Source organism: Salvia miltiorrhiza, chromosome 7 (assembly GCF_028751815.1).
Source record: "Salvia miltiorrhiza cultivar Shanhuang (shh) chromosome 7, IMPLAD_Smil_shh, whole genome shotgun sequence".
NCBI lineage: Eukaryota > Viridiplantae > Streptophyta > Magnoliopsida > Lamiales > Lamiaceae > Salvia > Salvia miltiorrhiza.
In genome coordinates this window covers 39,624,176-39,644,117 of record NC_080393.1, presented here as the reverse complement: position 1 = coordinate 39,644,117, position 19,942 = coordinate 39,624,176, and the positions used below count along the sequence as shown (strand labels likewise).

The window sequence follows — 19,942 nt, the reverse complement described above, 5'->3', positions numbered from 1 at the left end:
GATGATATAACACCCCGTATTTTGGTTACCTTGAAGTAGCATCGAAATACCATTGAGAACCTTGAGAGTTGAAGACTAGCTTACTAAAATCGAGAGGAAGTTATCGATGGATGGTAATATGAGTAAAATAGAGATGTTGACAGAATTGAGAATGATGTTAGAGTTGAGATGGAGACGTTGATTAAATTTTGAGATGAGATGAGATGAAGGACGAGAGATAGAGTCGAGGTAGTGATTGAGAGTCACTATAAAGAGGTTTAAGCTAGAGTGACGATTAGATTAATAACGAGTGATGATCCGTCTTTAATGTGAGATTTTCGTGAGCTATTTTTTTGACGTTATGTGATTTACCTGATATGTGTGCACTTATATTTGAGAATTTGTGGTAGTACATGATTTAATTTCCACCACACATTCCTACACTCACACTCATTTTTTTAATCTTTCCCACATGTGTGATTTGACAAGTGGCCAAGTGGGGAGACAAAGTACTATTTGAGCATTTAATGCTTTCTAGATTAGAGTGTAAGAACTTTGTTTAAAACAAGAGACTTTTCTCTCTCTTGCCGTCACTTTCATTTTCGGCCCTTCACCTTCTTCTCTCCCCCTCACGCCATTCTCTCTCTCCTCCATTGGAGACTAAGCTCGAGCTCCTCGAGACGTATCTATGGTGAAATCCTCCACTAAATCTAGTCCTTAAACACTTTCTACTCTTGATTCAAGAAGTTTAGTGGAGTTTAAAGCTGAAGAATAGAGAGGAGACGTCCTTTTTCTTGAAATTATTTGAGTAAGTATTTTGATCTTTTGGATCTAGACTTCTGTGAGGTATATGTGTGTTCTGATCGTTTGGATCTAGACTTTATTATGTGAGATATGTGTATAGAAGGATGATTGAAGCATGAGAAACTCCCCCTCCACCTTTTTCTTCATTTTCAAAAAACTAGGGTTCATGCCCTTTAAAAATCTTTCTGATTCTTTTCTTAAATTGGGGTGAGAAATATGTTATATGTGATGGTTTGAGGTGATTAAGGTGTATTTTACAAAGCTTAGTCTTGAGATCTGAGTTTTTACAAAATTTAGTTTGATGTAAGATTTGGGAAAAATCTGTAAGTTATGTCTTGAATGATGATTTGATGATGAGTCTTTGAGTTGGCTATGATGTTGAGTGATAGTAATTTTTGATGTCTGGGAGTGTTTGATGAACTTTGGGAATGAGAAAGCAGATGAATTTTCGAGTTTTCTCTTAACTGCACTGTTCTGTCTTGAGTCTTGTTCTACTCTGCCAAGTTGTGTATCCGCTGCCCTGACCCGAGAAGTCATTCCTCTGGTATGACAGAGAGTTCGTGATTCCTCTGATGTTTGATTCCTCTGATGTTTGATTCCTCTGACGATCGATTCCTCTGACGATCGATTCCTCTGGCGAGTATTTTTCTTCTCTGCTCTGCTCTGCTGAGTTTTTCCATTCTGACCACCGAGCATTTCTCTGCTCTGGTCACCGAGTCAACTTATGTTTGCTTGTTTGTGATATGTGAGTTGTATGCTTATGTGTTTATACATGCCTATGTGCTTGTTTGCTTTGAGTATGGTCCGAGTTGAGAGTTAAATCGAGAGTAAGATGTGTGAATCCTTAGAATTTGAGTATACCTAGGGATTTAGTTTTATTGGGTAAATAGACGTTGAGTGAGAAATTATTGTTGAGACGAGATTGAATTTTAGTAATGAGTTCTAACTAAGATTTGTTTTATCACATGAACTTTCGTGATGATGTCGATGATTTATGAAGACCCGAGCGAGACGAAGAAGTAAGTCACCTGTTCCTATCCGAGCTTAAGCGAGGGACTACAGGTGGGCAATATTTTGAGTATACGTTTATCGTACGAAGTGTTCTAAAATGATTGATGATGATATTTATGAGTTTATCAAATATTGAGTTAAAGGATGTTTATGAACTGTTTGACTTGCCAAATTTTGATGTTGAACTTGTATGTTACCCTCTACTGATGAGACGAATTCGGATCCTGCCACAAGCGGGGTTGTGTACACAGAGGTGACTGCGAGCCGTCTTCGGGTCGGCCGGTCACGGTACTTGAGAGGGAGGCCTACTTCTCAGTACTGATAATAATGATGAGTTGTAGACGTGGTACATACATGATGAGTATTTTGATAGCGCTATCGTTCTTTATGATGTTATGATTATTAAAACTGCATGCACAGATTCATTTATGATAACTTACTTCTGTGTATTGCTGATGTTGTGGCAAGTTTCAAACATATAGCTCTAAGAGCGCCTTTCATGTTTTTCGATGTTTGCCCACTGAGTATTATTACTCACGCCCTGCATATATTTCTAAATGTACAGGCTAAGCAATGGAGCGAGATTGGACTGGTGCTGGTGGGGATGGTTTCATCGATGAAGTTTCTTTGTTGATTCCCTCTGATGTTAGAGTCTTAAGGATGATGTATTTTGTTTCCTTTCAGATATTGACTAAAACCTTAGTGAGATGATACCTTATTCCTTTCTAATCAAGCAATATACTCGCGGTTATATGTCTTCATACATATAATTGTTACGCCTTTTGCTGTGATACTCTTGATATCATGCTTCCTTATGGAAAATAAGTTGTACCTACTTTGTTTTTCTTCTTGAAATTTCTAATATTCAAGAAGCTATAACGATGTTGATGAATATACCTTTGAGCCAAATTATAATGCTTTGCATTAGTATGTTTTGATGTGAGCTTCCGCCCGATGTTCAGTTTAGTTTCATTGTTCTTTATTCTTTTATTTTAGTCATATCGATACTCGTACCCCGCTATCTTTAGCGTTGGGAATCGGGCTGCGACAGAATGTAACACCCCGCATTTTTTTCCTCATTATAAATATTTTGAGATTTATTTTTTTTAAGAGCACTGAGATATAAAAATAAGTTTATGATGAGATGAGATATCCCAATAGTTTGAGCTGTTATATTTTCGATGATGGAACTAGTGAATGAAGTACTTTGAGGAAATAAGGATTGATAGTGATGTTGGTTGAACATTGATGAAGTTAAATGAAATTTCTCTTCTTTCAATCGTTGATCCGAGCTCTGCTCTAGCAGCAGAGCTAAAATTCGAGCTCTACTCTGGAAGCAGAGCTGAAGTTGATCCGAGCTCTGCTCTGGTAGCAGAGCTGAAAACCCGAGCTCTGCTCTGACGACAGAGCTGAATGCCAGAGCTGGGAAAGCCAGAGCTGAAGTAGAGCTTTGCTCTGGAGGCAGAGCTGAGTCGAGCTCTGCTCTGGAGGCAGAGTTAAGTCGAGCTCTGCTCTGGAGGCAGAGCTGAGTCGAGCTCTGCTCTGGTGGTCGAGATGTGCTCTGCTCTGGTGCGGAACTGACTTTAGAGAGGGGAGTCAAAGCAAGTGGATAACTAAGCAAAAGGATAAGATATTTTATGCAAATGGATAATTAAGCATGTGTTATATATCCAATACTTGATGGCTAAGTAAATGGGATTATATAAAACAACTCATTTCTCTTTCATCCCTCATAGCAGCCGTCTCTTTCCTCTCTCTTCTCTCTCTTTCTCCATCAACACCTTCCATTATTGGGCATAACTAAAGCTCCGTATATCAATTCTACACCATAGAAAGCTCTAAAATCAAGCACAAAACATCATTATCTCCATAAATCAAAAGCTAGATTGTGATTGAAAGCTTGGTTTCAAGAAGGAGGAGCTATACTTTTCTCTTCAAAAATTATAGAGTAAGCTTCTAAACACATGAATCTACTTACATTTAAACTTGTTAAACATGTAAATGGAGGATCAAAGCATGAAAACATCACCTCATCTTTTCTTTAATATTTTCGAAAATTACTAGGGTTGGAAGTCATCTAAAATATTGTCATCTTCTAACCTTAAGTGGAGAGTATATACATGCTATTAAGATGTTATTTGTTGTCTTTTGAATGAAAAGCATGGATTTATTTTAAGATATGGATTATTGAAGGTGTTAGTTTGTGTGATGTTGGAAATTTGAAGTTTATGAAGTAAGTGGGGATTTGATAAGAATATGAGCTTATGAGATTGTAGGTATCATAGTTGATGGATTAAAATGATGATTAGAGATGATTGATAAAGATTATGATAAATTGGTTTGATGAAAAATAAGGTATACTTGGGTATATGCTTAAGATTGGCTAATTGATGAGTTAATTGGCTAGCTTACAAAGCTACTGACTTGATTGAATTCGACAGGGTTATTGATACCCAAAAATCTTGAAACTTTTATGTTAAGTGATAGAAATTGTGTTAGCAACGCTCATGAAAAATTTGATGTCATTTGGACATCGTTTGATACCCTTTTAAATCATAAATCTCCAACTGCAACTTTCTACTGAAAGTTTGGAAGAAACAGATACTAGAGTCACCTTTCCAGTAGCTTCCCCTGAGTTTATGATTTCCAAATTTTTATATGAACAAAATGAACATGTTAGATAGCTATCCACAAAATTTCAAGTCATTTTAACAAGATCTACTATTTTTCAAAAATCAAAACTTCCAGTTGCACAAAACTGCCGAATATGGTAGGCTGTAGGAAAATGGTCATATCTCCTAAACCACTTAGAGTTTTGCAACCTACTTTTTTTAAATGAAACTGGACTTCAAGAGGTTTCAATTGGTATGAATTCCAAACCCAGGGGAGTTTCGAGGTAAAACAGTTTATTGCTTGAAGTTGGGACAGAGTATATGAGGGCTAGTAATAAACATTCACAACACTCCTACCTTCGATTTATTATAATTCCATGTGTTAATAGCGATAACTATACACCTTATTAATTCATAAAAATGCTATGGAGTATATATATACATATATAGATATGAAACTTATTTCGTGCTTAATTTACTTAACCGAATTTGGTAATGAGTCGAGAGTAGAAACGGTAAATATTTTGGAAGTATTTTCATTATAAGAATGACTAGTAAGAAGATACCAATGAGAAATGAATTGTAGTACTAAGATAAGAACAGTGAACTTAGTGAGGTTTTGGTTGATCGACGTTTATTTTATTACATGAACCGTCTACGCCAATGATGATACCTAAAGACACGAGTCAAAGGCATAAGTGAGATTGCTCCAAAGTACGAGAATCGAAGCTAGGATTTCCAGGTGGGCATTACTTTCTAATACCCCTATTACTAGCTTTCTAAATGATGATCATGATGATATTTATAAGTTTTAAAAAGATTTGAGATAAATTGATGATTGAACTAATTAACTTGCCGAGTTTTGATGACGACGAGCCTGTACGTTACCCTCTACGGATGAAACGATTTCGGGTCCTGCCAAAGGCGGGATTGTGTACACGGAGGTAACCGTGAGCTGTATACCGGGTTGGCCGGTCAGAAATGATTGTGAGCCGATTGTCAGGTCGGCCGGTTACGGTGCTTGAGAAGGAGGCCTACTTCTCAGTACCATGATGATGATGAGTTGTAGAAGTGGTACTACATGCTAAGTATTTGTGACTGCAGTCTATTTTTTTCTTTACTTTATGATGCTTATAATTTATCAATTGCTTACACAGGTTCTTTTGAGTAAAACCCCTGTGTAATGTATAAATGGCAAGTTAAATTTATAGCTCTAAGAGCGAGATTGTTTATTTTTGGCTTATGTCCACTGAGTATTTTATACTCAGCCCTACATGTATTTCTAAATGTGCAGGATGAGCAAGGAGAGAGATTGGGGGACCGCTGGAGGGTTGTTGTTTCTAGACGACTTTTGAGTACCGTATTCTGCTCCTATACGGTAGTATGAATAGTTGAAGACTACGTCCTTTGAACTTAATTAGGATTGTCACTCTCAGCTATATGTCTTCATACATATAGTCTGATCACGTTTTGCTATGCTACCCTGAACGATATGAATCATTGTAAATATTTAGCTATACTCTCTTTGTTTTCGTTGACTAGAACCCTGATACGTTTGAATGTATAAAGCCGACAATATTTCTTTTAAGATTGATGATATTTTATTTGCTTTAGCTTGAATTATTATTAGCTTCCGCTTGATGAGTCACCTAGTTTTCCTTGTTTTACCATATCATTTTATTAGTCGTATCGATACCCGATCTACGCTATCACTGGCTAGATGTCGGGCTGCGACAAAGAAACAGAAGGTGGTGGCTCTCTCAAGTGCTGAAGCCGAATTTAGAGGAATCAAGAGTGGGTTGACTGAAGTTCTTTGGCTAAGAAGACTTTTAATTGAATTAGGTTTGCAACCAGCAAAGCTGTGTCAAATGTTCTGTGACAATAAAGCTACCATCAGCATTTCAGAGAACCCTGTTCAACATGATAGAACAAAATATGTCAAGGTTGTTAGGCACCTTATCAAAGAGAAGATCGAAGGTGGAATTGTGACATTACCTTTTGTGAGGTCTGAAGATCAATGATTTATGCCTAATTGTTCTAATTTTAGGGGTTTGCATGTGCATATTTTAAGTTAAATCTTCTGGAAATTAGTGTGTTTTATGGTGTATTTTATGCCTTGCAGGAGATTTAGGTTTTCAAGATGAAGAGTGCAAATGTTGGAGAGTTTGGGCTAAGAATCGTGTTTTTGTGCATACTCTGGCATGTAAGAGAAGCAAAGCCTCGCTGGCCAGAACAGCGAGCGAGGAAGCGCCAGAGGAATCGAAGCGAGCGCGAAAGCGCCAGAGAAATCACTTCGCTGCTGGAATCATAAGTGCAGAGGAATCAAACGCCAGAGAAATCACCATTTCTCTGGAGTCAGCGAAATCAAGAAGCCAGTGTAGCCAAGTAATCACCAGAGGGGATAGAAGTCCATTACAGCGAAATCACCGTTCTTCTGGCGATAGCCAGAGAAATCACCATTCCGCTGGAGAGAGCCAGAGCGGAATCCATTCCGCTGGCGAGAGCCGCGATTTCCGCCATTGAGGAGATTACTTGCTGAGCGTGTCACAGCTGGACTTACCTTCCTTTGCACGATTCTATTCCGTTTAGAGTCCGGCTTTGCATGGCAACTTCCATGGTGATCTAGGGAATTTTGAGGTCTATAAATAGGGCTTAGTTTTCATTGTAAAATCAATCCTTTTGCCTCCGGCACTTAGTTAGACATTCCCCTTGCCCTAATCTTTAGTTTCCGCTAGGCAGCCAAAGTTTAGGTTTATTGCTTTCATAGTTCTAGTTTCGATTTCTGTTCTAGTTAGTTTAGTTTATAGTTCTTTAAATTCATGTTTTAGATTAGTTCCCGTTTAGAGTTGTAATTACGTGACAGATTACTTCTCGAGACGATTTACGGTATTTCTTTAATTAAGTTTATTTATTTGTTTCTAGTTGCTTTCTTTAAATTCTGCAATTTAAATTATGCACTTTAAATTATGCAATTTAGTTTTATGCTCATTAGATTAGAAGCTTTTAAATTACAAGTATTTAAATTCCTAGTTAGTATTTAATTTCCAAGTTCTTTTACTTTTATGCGTTTAATTCTTGCCTAGGGTTTAATAGTTTCATGCCTAGATAATTTTAAGATTAAGTTTTTAATTAAGTTTTTAATTCCAAGTTTTAGTTTAATAATCAATCTTTTTACTGCTTTCTTTACTGTTTTTCCTGCGATACAATTAGAAGCCCTTAAAGACTTTCCTTGAGAGATGACACTGGGTCAACTTACCATCACTAGGATGTCCTTGTTCTATTGCAAGTCAAACTAGAGGTGTTCTAGGTTGAGTCAAATTTTGGCGCCGTTGCCAGGGAAGGTTTTAGGCGTTTAATTGTGTCCCTTTTCTTTTCGTTTTTCTTGTTTTCTTTACTTTACGTTTTTATTTTTTTTACTTTTCTTTTCCTCCCACCCGGTGCGTTTAATCCGTGTGTTAAGTGTTGTGTATGGCTCAGAACATGGAGTACATGGGAGATTTCACCCGGCCCGTCATCGGAGACACCAACACATCGGCTATTGTGCTTCCACCCGCCGTCAGAGATTACAATCTAAAGCCGAATGATTCAAGTCTTCTACCTCTGTTCCATGGGATGCTGAGTGAAGATGCCCTACAATTCATCCGTGATTTTTGCACACAAGTTCAAACCATTCCATTGCTGAAGCTCACGGAGGACCAACTTAAGCTCAAGTGCTTCCCCTATGCACTTAAAGATCGAGCGAGAACATGGATGCTAACTCTGCCGCCCAACAATATCACCACTTGGGGAGAAGCTTGTGAGAAGTTCATGCTAAAGTACTATCCGAGCCACAAGACACAGGAGCTCAGAACGCAAATCATGGAATTCACCCAAGGAGTGGACGAGCCCCTACATGAAGCATGGGATAGATTCCAAGAACTCCTCCGCCAGTGCCCGCAACATCAATTCCCCAACGTGATGTTGATGCAAGTTTTCTACGATGGGTTAGTGCAAACTGCCCAATTTATGGTGGACAGCACCGCAGGAGGGAACATAGCTCGGAAGACTGCTACAGAGCTGAAGGAGATATTCAAAACATTAGCGGAGAGCTCTCAACAAAAGTCGGTGTGTGGAAAGAGAGTTGAGGCCAGCGCTGTGACGAACCAGTACGAGCTGCAAAAGCAATTAGCGTCAATCATGCGCGAAGTACAGCAGCTCAAGATGAGCCATACGGAAGCCGCACCTGTCCCTGCATAGAGCATAAATTATAATCAAAGCAATGGTGGATGGAGAGGTCAACACCAAAGGAATTTTCAGCCTGCTCAACAATTCCAGAATGCTCCACAACAGCCAATACCTCCGCAAAAACAGTCCCTGGAGGAGACTATGCAGGCTTTTATGGAGGTTAGTAAGCAAAACTTTGAGATGACCAAGCAAAGTATGGAGTCTCAGGCTACCACTATCAAACGCCTCGAGACAACTGTGGGGCAACTGTCGGGCACGCTGGACCAGCTACAGCAGCAGCAGAGCCAAACTCATCAAGTGCTAGCTCTGGCGAGGATGCCAGAGCAGACTAGGCTGACATCTCTGACTTGGCAGCCAGAGCAGAGGAGAACATCAGAGCAGACAAGAGAGTCATCTCTGACTTGGCAGCCAGAGCAGAGGAGAAGGATGACAGAGCAGAGGAGAGCGCCAGAGTTGATAAGGCCAGAGCAGAGACTTCACAAATCAAGTACGCCATATCAACCACCGAAGCCCAGCCCGCCTCTGCCACCATAAATTGTCGATCCAACCCAACCATTACCAAAGAAAGAAGATCCAGGGAGTTTCATTATTGGTATTGGCTTGGGTCGAGCTGGAGAATTCGCGGGTATGTTAGACTTGGGTGCAGCAGTCAATTTGATGCCGTATGCTATTTTTCAGAAATTGGCAAGGAAGGAAAAGGAGCTTAAAAGCACGAAAACAAGACTTCAATTAGCTGATGGGGCAAATTGTAGCACTCGTGGTATGTTAAAAGATGTTGAAGTCATGGTGAGAGGAATCACTGTACTAGCCGATTTTGTGGTGCTCGAGGCAGGGCATGGCATTATAGGAAAGAATGGGCAACTTGTTCTACTTGGTCGGCCTTTTATGGCTACTACCCAGACGCGCATTGATGTGGGTTCTGGAACTTTGAGCATAGCCGGGTCTGGTAGATCGGTAACATTCTCCGTTTTTAATACAAAGCCTATTATTTCTAACTCTTCAATGCATATCTGTTCTCTTGTGGAGATTGCTGACCAGGAGGAAGAAGTAGAAATTTTTAGAGCTAACTGTCTTTCGCCAGCTCTTCCTATTCCGACAGCGCTGACTACTTCAGCTATGCCTATTCCGCCAGCGCTGATTACTCCATCTATGCCCATTTCGCCAGCGCTGACTACTTCATCTATGCCTATTCTGCCAGCGCTGACTACTCCAGCTCTGCCGCTGGAGGACAGAGCATAAACTTTACCGCCAGCGCTGACGAGCTCAGCTCTGAACACCACCCCAGCTCTGCACAACACGCGCCAGAATGTTGCTAAGAAGAAACTGATGTGCACCAGCCCGGAAGAGGACATAATTATACAAGATTTTCTTAATAATTTGCAGGATGAGGAAGCCATTGAAGATAAGTTTTTGGCCAAGCTTCCAATCAAAGTTAATGCCGTTCATGAGGTGCCAACTACCGTGAAAGAGGATGCAACCGTTAAGGAAGAACGGGCTAAGGTGCTTCCATGCAAGGATAATGTCGTGCTAAGAGTGCAGAGTGCACCACCTTTGGAAGAGAAGAAAGAAGAGAGATCTCGACATAACTCTTGGTTCGAGAGAATGATGAATGTGATGAGCTCTGCTTGCTCACTAAGAGGACCCGCAGCTGAACTGGAGGATGATGTGCTTTCATGAGGACTAAGTCAGCTGACGTTTCATAACGATTTTGGTTAAGGGATCCTCTACGTCGGGCTGGCGACTCTAAAACTAGCGCTTGGTGGGAGGCAACCCACCGTTGGTTTGTTTTTAGTTTTTGTTTTTCTTTGTTTTCCGTTTTTGTTTTGTCTTTCCTAAGTTTTGGTTGCTTGCGCGGATACTTTGATGTGGTGTTCATGTTTTGACTTCAGCGCTGCAGTTCTAACTTTGCCACAGATCGTGAATTCCCCTCTTCACCACCTCGCACGATGCTTCAGTTTCTCAAGGACGATAATCAGGGACGTTTTCTCAACTCTTCTTATTTCTTTTGTGCCCTGAGGACATGGCATGCTTTAAGTGTGGGGGGATGTTTTATTGTGTTTATGCTTTCAATTGGGCGAGATTAGTCTTTCTATGCTTAGTTTTTGGTCTTTGAATCGTGCGATTTTTTATGAATTTGTGGAAGAGTAGATGGTTTTCGATGCGCGTTTCGGATTTGTGTTCGTTTGGTGGTTATTCTTGTTTTACTATTGATATATGTTTCTTGTTTATGCAAAGAATTTGAGTTTTGTTGCAACATGATTGTAAGTTAGTAAAACGTGATTTGTCCGATAGATGCTAGAAGGAGTGTTGTCATTGTCATTGCCTACGATCGTATCTTATCTGTGAAATGTGAAAAATGTTGGACGAATTGCCAACTTTAAAATTGCCAGCTCTGAAACATCTGGCCTGTTCTGAAACGTGACAGCTCTGAGTCTCTGCTCCTCTAGTCCAACTATGAGCAGGGGAAACCACGTGAAAAGACTTTGGATTACATCCAAATGGTTTTTATTTCACGAATTATGGCTCAACTGTCGAAATCTCAAGCACACAAAGTGTAAAAAATGGTGATATTGATTATAAAGGCGATCACATTAGGGAATTCACTTCTAGCGGAGAATTGGGTCTAATCGAATTACTTACATTACTCTTTTGTTGCTTCTTCAACTTTGAGTTACTTGCATGATCGAGAGATGTGTGTTGATTGTAAAATTTTGAATTGACTTTGTGAATGTTTGGATTGAAAATTAGCATTGTTGAAATCAAACTCTTCCTAGGATTCATACGGATTTTGCTTGAGGACAAGCAAAAGGCTAAGTGTGGGGGGGTTGATTTATGCCTAATTGTTCTAATTTTAGGGGTTTGCATGTGCATATTTTAAGTTAAATCTTCTGGAAATTGGTGCGTTTTATGGTGTATTTTATGCCTTGCAGGAGATTTAGGTTTTCAAGATGAAGAGTGCAAATGTTCGAGAGTTTGGGCTAAGAATCGTGTTTTTGTGCATACTCTGGCATGTAAGAGAAGCAAAGCCTCGCTTGCCAGAACAGCGAGCGAGGAAGCGCCAGAGGAATCGAAGCGAGCGCGGAAGCGCCAGAGAAATCACTTCGCTGCTGGAATCATAAGTGCAGAGGAATCAAACGCCAGAGAAATCACCATTTCTCTGGAGTCAGCGAAATCAAGAAGCCAGTGTAGCCAAGTAATCACCAGAGGGGATAGAAGTCCATTACAGCGAAATCACCGTTCCTCTGGCGATAGCCAGAGAAATCACCATTCCGCTGGAGAGAGCCAGAGCGGAATCCATTCCGCTGGCGAGAGCCGCGATTTCCGCCATTGAGGAGATTACTTGCTGAGCGTGTCACAGCTGGACTTACCTTCCTTTGCACGATTCTATTCCTTTTAGAGTCCGGCTTTGCATGGCAACTTCCATGGTGATCTAGGGAATTTTGAGGTCTATAAATAGGGCTTAGTTTTCATTGTAAAATCAATCCTCTTGCCTCCGGCACTTAGTTAGACATTCCCCTTGCCCTAATCTTTAGTTTCCGCTAGGCAGCCAAAGTTTAGGTTTATTGCTTTCATAGTTCTAGTTTCGATTTCTGTTCTAGTTAATTTAGTTTATAGTTCTTTAAATTCATGTTTTAGATTAGTTCCCGTTTAGAGTTGTAATTACGTGACATATTACTTCTCGAGACGATTTACGGTATTTCTTTAATTAAGTTTATTTATTTGTTTTTAGTTGCTTTCTTTAAATTCTGCAATTTAAATTATGCACTTTAAATTATGCAATTTAGTTTTATGCTCATTAGATTAGAAGCTTTTAAATTACAAGTATTTAAATTCCTAGTTAGTATTTAATTTCCAAGTTCTTTTACTTTTATGCGTTTAATTCTTGCCTAGGGTTTAATAGTTTCATGCCTAGATAATTTTAAGATTAAGTTTTTAATTAAGTTTTTGTTTAATAATCAATCTTTTTACTGCTTTCTTTACTGTTTTTCCTGCGATACAATTAGAAGCCCTTAAAGACTTTCCTTGAGAGATGACACTGGGTCAACTTACCATCACTAGGATGCCCTTGTTCTATTCCAAGTCAAACTAGAGGTGTTCTAGGTTGAGTCAATCAACTTGCTGATATCCTAACCAAGGCTGTGAACTCCAAAAAATTTTCAGAGGTTCTTGCCAAGTTGAGTGTCGGAAATCCCGTCAGTCAACTTGAGGGGAAGCGTTTAAAGTATTTAAGGAAATGATTGAGTCAAGGATCAATTACTTATCAAGAGATCCTTGATTATACAAGTTTACAATCATCTAAACCTTTCTTCCTTTTTTCTCGGTTTAATCCTAAAATGGTGATACCATGTTTTAAAAAACTTAGCTTCGTGATGTTCATTCCCGATCCAAATCCAGGCCAAATACATCAGTGCTGCTCTCTTGAATCTTCTTGAATCTGCGCTGCCCTGAAAATGACTGCCTGCGCTGCCCTCGAGTGTCACATAATTGGACTTAATGTCCCTAAGAAATAATTCTCCGCAACTTTGCCTGCAGCGGCGCCTGCTGTTCTAGATGTAGCACTGGCGTCGACAAATGGATTAAGATGGAGACTGTAGAATGAGAATTTCCCAGAGCTGGGTTCGATTCAGAGAACCAAACTTCGAGTGTCGATCTTCCAAAATTAGATCATGTAGATTATTGCTGCAAATCATAACCATATCAATCTCCAGTTGCTAGAGACCCCCTCAAGCGGCCCGTTGGTGCGACTGTCGGTGATGCAGCTCGCGTCAAGAAACCCCCAAAACTGAAACGCTAAAGTAATTAGACGTATTGGCAACAGCTTGTGTCAACAGCATTGCTTGGTATCGTTTCTATCCACCCCTAAATAGCTCATCATCTCCCAAGTATTCTCAAACGAGAAGGAGCCATTGTCCACCACAGTCCCTGTTTTAAATGTTTCAATTCGACAGTAGCTGGATTCTGGCTTCGTAGTCTGAAAATAAGCCTCTGTCATATGAGGTTAAGCGGCGATATTCATTGCCACATCTTCTTGAACTCACCCTGTAATCGATGACCGTGAGGTGCGACGGTGAACTATCATTTCCTCGATGAGATAATAAGTTGCGCCGCCCGGTATTTGACTGGGGATTACCCACGTTCAGTGGCGATTTGCTGGAAAACCAGGAAATAAGAAGAATCATCATAATTTAACGGGATTCGCAAGGAAAATTGATGAGAAATGTATATTGACTAAAGGAATTGGCCCATAATCCGCGGGTCATTATTGCTCGCTAAACCGGTGAATCAGTGACCGCGCTGGTTAGGTGAGCTGGATTGACTGAGCCGCATCTCAAAGATAGAAGGGCGGTGAACATCAGTGAGAGAGACCCGATCTGGATCGAAAGTCGCTCTGTCGACGGTGAACTTGTTGTGTAGAGAGAGAAGCTTCAATTTGGAACCCTTTTTCAGATATGTTGTAGAGATATGATGAGGGCTTCGGATTTTTGGTGGTGAAGATTGGGAAATCTTTGGGGTTTTTACGAGAGGGAGTGACGATTTATGTTGGGAGTTTCGATTGCGGGATGTGTCTTCGGCAATTTGAGATTCCAGAATTGGAATGGGGGCTATGATAAACAGGGGCCGGGGCTGCAAATCTGGATTGAAATCTTCGAAGAGGAGAGAGAGATCGAGCGAGGCTGACGAACATCAACCGGAGATTTTTTCCCGGAGGAGATTTTGAGGATAGGAATCAATAGATTTTGCCCAGAACTTGTGTTTCTTTTCTTTTTGAATTGATTGGGGATTTTCGGTTTCTCTAGGATAGATATGATCCGAAGAAGGGGTCCCGATTTTTGGCATGGGAAACTCATTTTGCTAATTCACTAGAATCTCAAATCGGGGGTCAGGGTGTGGGAATAAGATTCAGTGTACCATATTTTATGTCCTACTTTGTATCCCACTTTTAATTTTACTTATTTTCTTATATATTTTTTCTTCAAATCCAATTTTATATACTTTAGTTTAATTTTTTGATTATTAACTAGGGCTTATTTCATCAAATTAGGGTATATAATTATTTTTTTATTTAATTTCACTTTTATTAGCTAATAATTGATTGATAAATTCAAAGTCATGGTATATATTTTTTAAAAATTTAATTTTTTGAAATAAAATTTAAGTATAATTCATAGTATTATAATAAATTTTATTTTTATAAAAAATATTTTTAAAATAATAGATATAAGAATGGGACATAGTGGTACACATAAAATTGGGGGACACTGGATCTCACCCCCAAGGGTGTGACCCTCCTGGAAACTGGAAACACGAAGAACATGATTGATATATATCTTTTCTTTTAAAAATTGAAGAACCTAAAATCTAAGATCACGCCATATCTCGGATTTCCCACAGACGGCGCCAGTTGATAAAGCTCAGATTCATCAACTCTTCGATGATAAAGGTAAAACGAGAAGAAAATATTAAAGAACAAGAGTGTTTACGTGGTTCGACCATAAATGGCCTACATCCACGGGTAGTTCTTCAAATCTTTTCACTATGATGAGAGAATTTACATTTTACAAATGAGGTGCTAAAATCAATGTCCCCTCAGTTTTCCAACAGATGTGCTATTTATAGTTTACAAGTAAACCCTAATTCTAAAGGTCCACCCATTTAGTCAGTTATGCCCAAAACTCATTACATTAATCTTGGTTTCGGTTGCACAGGAAAGCAGTTTGGCTGCGCAGACAAACACCTTGGCTGCACGACTGTGTGGGAAAGCACCTTGGTTGCGCAGGCAAACACCTTGGTTGCACGGCTGTGTCAGGAGATGGTTAGTGGGCTGCGCAGGCTTTCGTTCTTCCCCAATGTCTTCTTCGTTCCTTTGGTCTTCGTTATGCACCTGCGCTATTAATTTCTTTGGATATATATATATATATACAATAACATTAGTTATAAGAAGTCTTGCGCTGATAGAGATCTTACCCCTCATCACATATCAAGTAACTCCAGTTTTTCCTTCTGCTTGTGTTGAGCTTCCCATCTTGGAACAAAGATTTTCGTGTTAATCAAGATGTTTCATCTGCTTGCATCTTTAGTCAGTGTCTGTTCCTAAGATAAGGTCGTTATCACTGATCATCCCCCAAGAGTGTAAACTATGTTTCTTCCTGGGATGATAAATGATAATGAAATCCCATTTTGAGTTGTAAGAAGTCTTGCGCTGATAGGGATCTTACCCCTCATCACATATCAAGTAACTCCAGTTTTTCCTTCTGGTTGTGTTGAGCTTCCCATCTTGGAACAAAGATTTTCGTGTTAATCAAGATGCTTCATCTGCTTGCATCTTTAGTCAGTGTCTGTTCCTAAGATAAGGTCGTTATCACTGATCATCCCCCAAGAGTATAAACTATGTTTCTTCCTGAGATGATAAATGATAATGAAATCCCATTTTAAGGAGCTCTGTACATTCATGGCGAAGATTTCACTAAGATGACTAATTCAGTTAGCTGAATGAATCTGCATCCTGATTGACTTCAGATGATTTCTCCATCAATTCCTCTAAACACAAGATTGATAAGAGTCGTCCTTTCAGGAAGAGCTTCTCATCTGAAGTTTCACGCCCTTCTTAGTTCACGGTGTCAAAAGTGAGAGAGATTCTTGCGAGGTTAGCATCGAAGATAAAACAATAAAAAGCACACCTTCGCAGGTTGAGAGAAAGTGAGTAAAATTTTTGAAAAACTCAAACAACCCTCGTGTAGGATCTAACTCAGTAAGAACTAGATTAGAACAGTTTGTTCTTGCGAACAACATGCTCTGATACCAACTGTTGGGGTCCCGGAGGGTTGACTGACGGCATATGGAGGGGGGGAATGTTGGATATGTATACTGAAAGCAAAAACGTTCTTGCTTTCAGTATACAAATCTCTGCATTCTCTCTTGGGACTTTCATAGATCGTTGTCCATCCAACGGTGAAAGCTGAGCGGGATACAGTCGAGAAGATCAGAGCTGGAGTCAGATTTTCGCAGGAAACCAAGTTCTGGCAGTCTCCGTAAAACGGCCATAACTTCCTCCACAGAACTCCGATTCAGACGAATCAGGCGGCCACGGAAAGCTCTCTCGAAGACGAAGAAGTCGTATTTCTGGGAGAAATACGATTTGAGGACGTTTGAGGCTTCAAACGAAGGCTTGAAGCTGACTAGTCTGTTCAGATACGAATCTGCGAATTCTTCTGAATTCTTCAGGTATTTCTGAACTCCAACGTGCAGCTGTTAAATTCATAGGAGCATGTTAGGATTAATCGTTGTATGATAAATTAATAATAACCAAGAAACGATCATCGGGCAAAGCGGAACGTTAATTCAGTTTAATATTCCTTCAATTGGTATCAGAGCCTAGGATTAATTTCTTGGCTCTATTATTAATTTATGTACGATTAATAATGTGCGTTGTTTTTACTGCTGTTGTTCTTCGTGGCTTGTTGATTCGTGGGATACGTCGGTTTGACGTTGTAATCGTTTTTCACCACGAGAAAATCCGTGGTTAGATTAGGATTTCAAATTGTATTTGTTTTCCTTTGTAATCTGTAAAACTGTGGAACGAGACGGAGACGACGACGAATCAACAACGAAGAACGGAGTTGGAGTGGAGGAGGCGTGCCGGGTGAGGAGCGAGCAAGGCTGCCGGCGCCGAGGGCAACGCGCGCACGAGCGCTTGCGCGCTGTGCTATGCGCGCCTGGTCAGGCTGCCGTGCAGGCTGCTGCTGCTCTCGCTGAGGGTGTACGCCGAGGCTGCTGCTGCTGTGCGGGTCAGGCGAGCGAGGAGAAGGCGGGCCGAAGGGGATGTGCGCGCCCGGGGCTGCGCGCCCAGCGGGCGACGCGCTGCCGCTGCTGCTGCCTTCGCCTGGGGCCTGCTGCTGCTGCTGTGCTGCTGTTACTGGCACGCTGCTGCTGCTCGCGGAGGAGAGCTGCTGCCCAGCGCCGGATGCCGCGCCAAGGCGGCTGCTGTTGCTGCTGCACGCCGAGGAGGCTGCCAGCGCCCGGGCGCTGCGCGCACCGGGCTGCTGCAGCGCCGGGAGGCTGCTGTGTGGCGGTGGGGGCTGCACAGGAAGGCGGCGACGCTTGGGGCTTCCAAACCCTAGGTGGGTGAGTTTTTCCAAACCCTAGGGGGCCCAAACCCTAGTTTTTCCAAAGACGGGCCGGATGGTGTGTTCGGGCCAAGTTTCGTTTTTGGGCTTTTCTTTTCTGTTTTAATTGTAATAGATTAGAAATTTGGGGTTCCACGAATGGGTCACGAAGAACTTTATTGTTTTATTTCTGTTCTTTGCATGTCGTGGTGTTAATCCTTTATGCTCTTTGCATGTTGTTTTTGTCTCTGCTTGTTAATATGTGTTTATTAACTGCGCTTAGACAAGCATGCTAGGTTTATCGTTTTCTTAAGCATGTTTTAGAATTCTGCGAGCATGTTTTACATGTTGCGTTCTAGAAGAGCATGTTTAGGATTATGTGTTGAGCATGATCAAACCTTTTGAAAGAAAAAAGACTAAGCTGTATTAATAATTTTATAGATGATTAAAAATTATTTAAATTTCCACAAACGATCTCAAGACAAAGTGATTAAGAATGTGAGTAAACGTCCACACGATCGTGGCTTACTTCATGTTTGATTTCACAAGTTTGTCAAGTTGAGATTTCTATTAAAAATATTTAAATCTATTTAAGTAGTGAGAGTTATGCGGTAAACGTCCACCCATCGTGGCTTACTCGTATAAATTTTCACGAGTACTTTAGAGGATGGAATTAAATAAGATAACTAAGAAATTAAATTGAATGCGGCATGGTCCTAGTGAGTATGTCAAATTTGAGAATTTAATTTCGAAGTTAGATTGTGGTTATTGTTTAATAATTTTTATTCTTAAAATTATATAGACCTCCACATGCGGTCTCTAGACAAAGTGATTAGCAATGTGAGTAAACGTCCACCCAACGTGGCTTACTTCATATTTGTTTCTCATAAGTTTGTCAGAAGAGGTTTCTATAAAAATATTTAATCCATTGAAGTAGTGGGAGTTATGCAGTAAACGTCCACCCAACGTGGCTTACTTGTGTAATTTTCACAAGTACTTTGGAGAATGGATTAAATAAGATAACCAAGAAAATTAAATTGAAAGCGACATGGTCCGCGTGAGTATGTTAATTTCTAGAATTTGATTTTCAAGGTTAAAATGTGGTCATTGCTTAGATATCATATCAAGTACAATGTACAACTCCCAAAGGAGTCCCTTCTTGATGATGATATGGTCTAGTCAAGGTGCCAACTATTAATTTCTTTTGTCATAAGGTTAAGTTGACATAGAAATTAAATGACTAGGTGAATAGTCTGGTTAAGGAGTTCGTGTGTAAACGTCCACCCAACGTGGCTTGCACATGGGATTCTTTGAGCCGTTGGAGGTTTCATTAATATTGTTTTTATCAAAAGGTTACAATATTATTGTTACGAATTATGTGCTTTATGTTCGTTACTTTCAGATATGTCTATGTCTCTTACTGTTTATTTATTCTTGCACAAAGTCTTTTAACCGGTCCACATATATAAAATGGAAACGCAGTTTTGGATTTTCACCTTTATCACAAACTAACACATTTTTTTTTGTGTTGCTTACTACTCCACGTTCTTATGGTCCGAACAATGAGTCAACTGATGAGAAAAATGAATTACATAAAAGGTGACATAAGACGAATAATGTGGCTATATGCTATATTATGAGTATAATGTCACAAACCTTGTAGCTCCAACATCAGGGCATGGACGATGCTATTAGCATCATGCTGAATCTCAAGAAAATGTTTGGAGAGTTGGACTGAGCTGCTCATTTAAATTTGATGAGAGTAATCTCGTTATTTTTATGAGTGAGCACAGCTCAGTGCACGAGCATGTCATGCAAATTTTGACGGATTTAACTTGCTCAGTGGGAGTATCGACGGTGAGGCAAAAGTCGATATTATCCTGAACTCTCTTCCCAAGTCTTTTAATTAAGAACTTCCGCCTCAATGCTGTTATGAGCAAGAAAGATACTTCTTTTGAGTTACTCTAGTTACGGCTAAGGAAGTTGTGGGAAAGAGATGTGCAAGCACTTGTTATTGCCAAAGGTGAGCCATCTTCTTCGTCGAATGACGGGAAGAAGAAGGGTCCAAGGGGCAAGAAAGACAAGGGAAATAGTGGGAGTAGTGGTGTGATAAGATTGAGTATTGGAGATTTCTTATTTCAATACTCAAGGCAAAGGGTTAAGGTACTTCACTTGCTATAGTAACTGAGACATGTCAGCTCGTTTTCT

General features: G+C 40.2%; 1 long non-coding RNA gene across 1 annotated transcript; it reads right to left on the bottom strand.

Moving 5' to 3' along the window:
• Positions 1–12,750: 12,750 nt before the first annotated feature.
• LOC130992921 (uncharacterized) lies at positions 12,751–14,517 on the bottom strand. Its single transcript, XR_009091480.1, has 2 exons — positions 13,670–14,517; positions 12,751–13,602 (listed from the first exon to the last, which is right to left on the bottom strand). It is a non-coding gene; the product is annotated as an uncharacterized LOC130992921 (long non-coding RNA).
• Between the last annotated feature and the right edge of the window lie 5,425 nt (positions 14,518–19,942).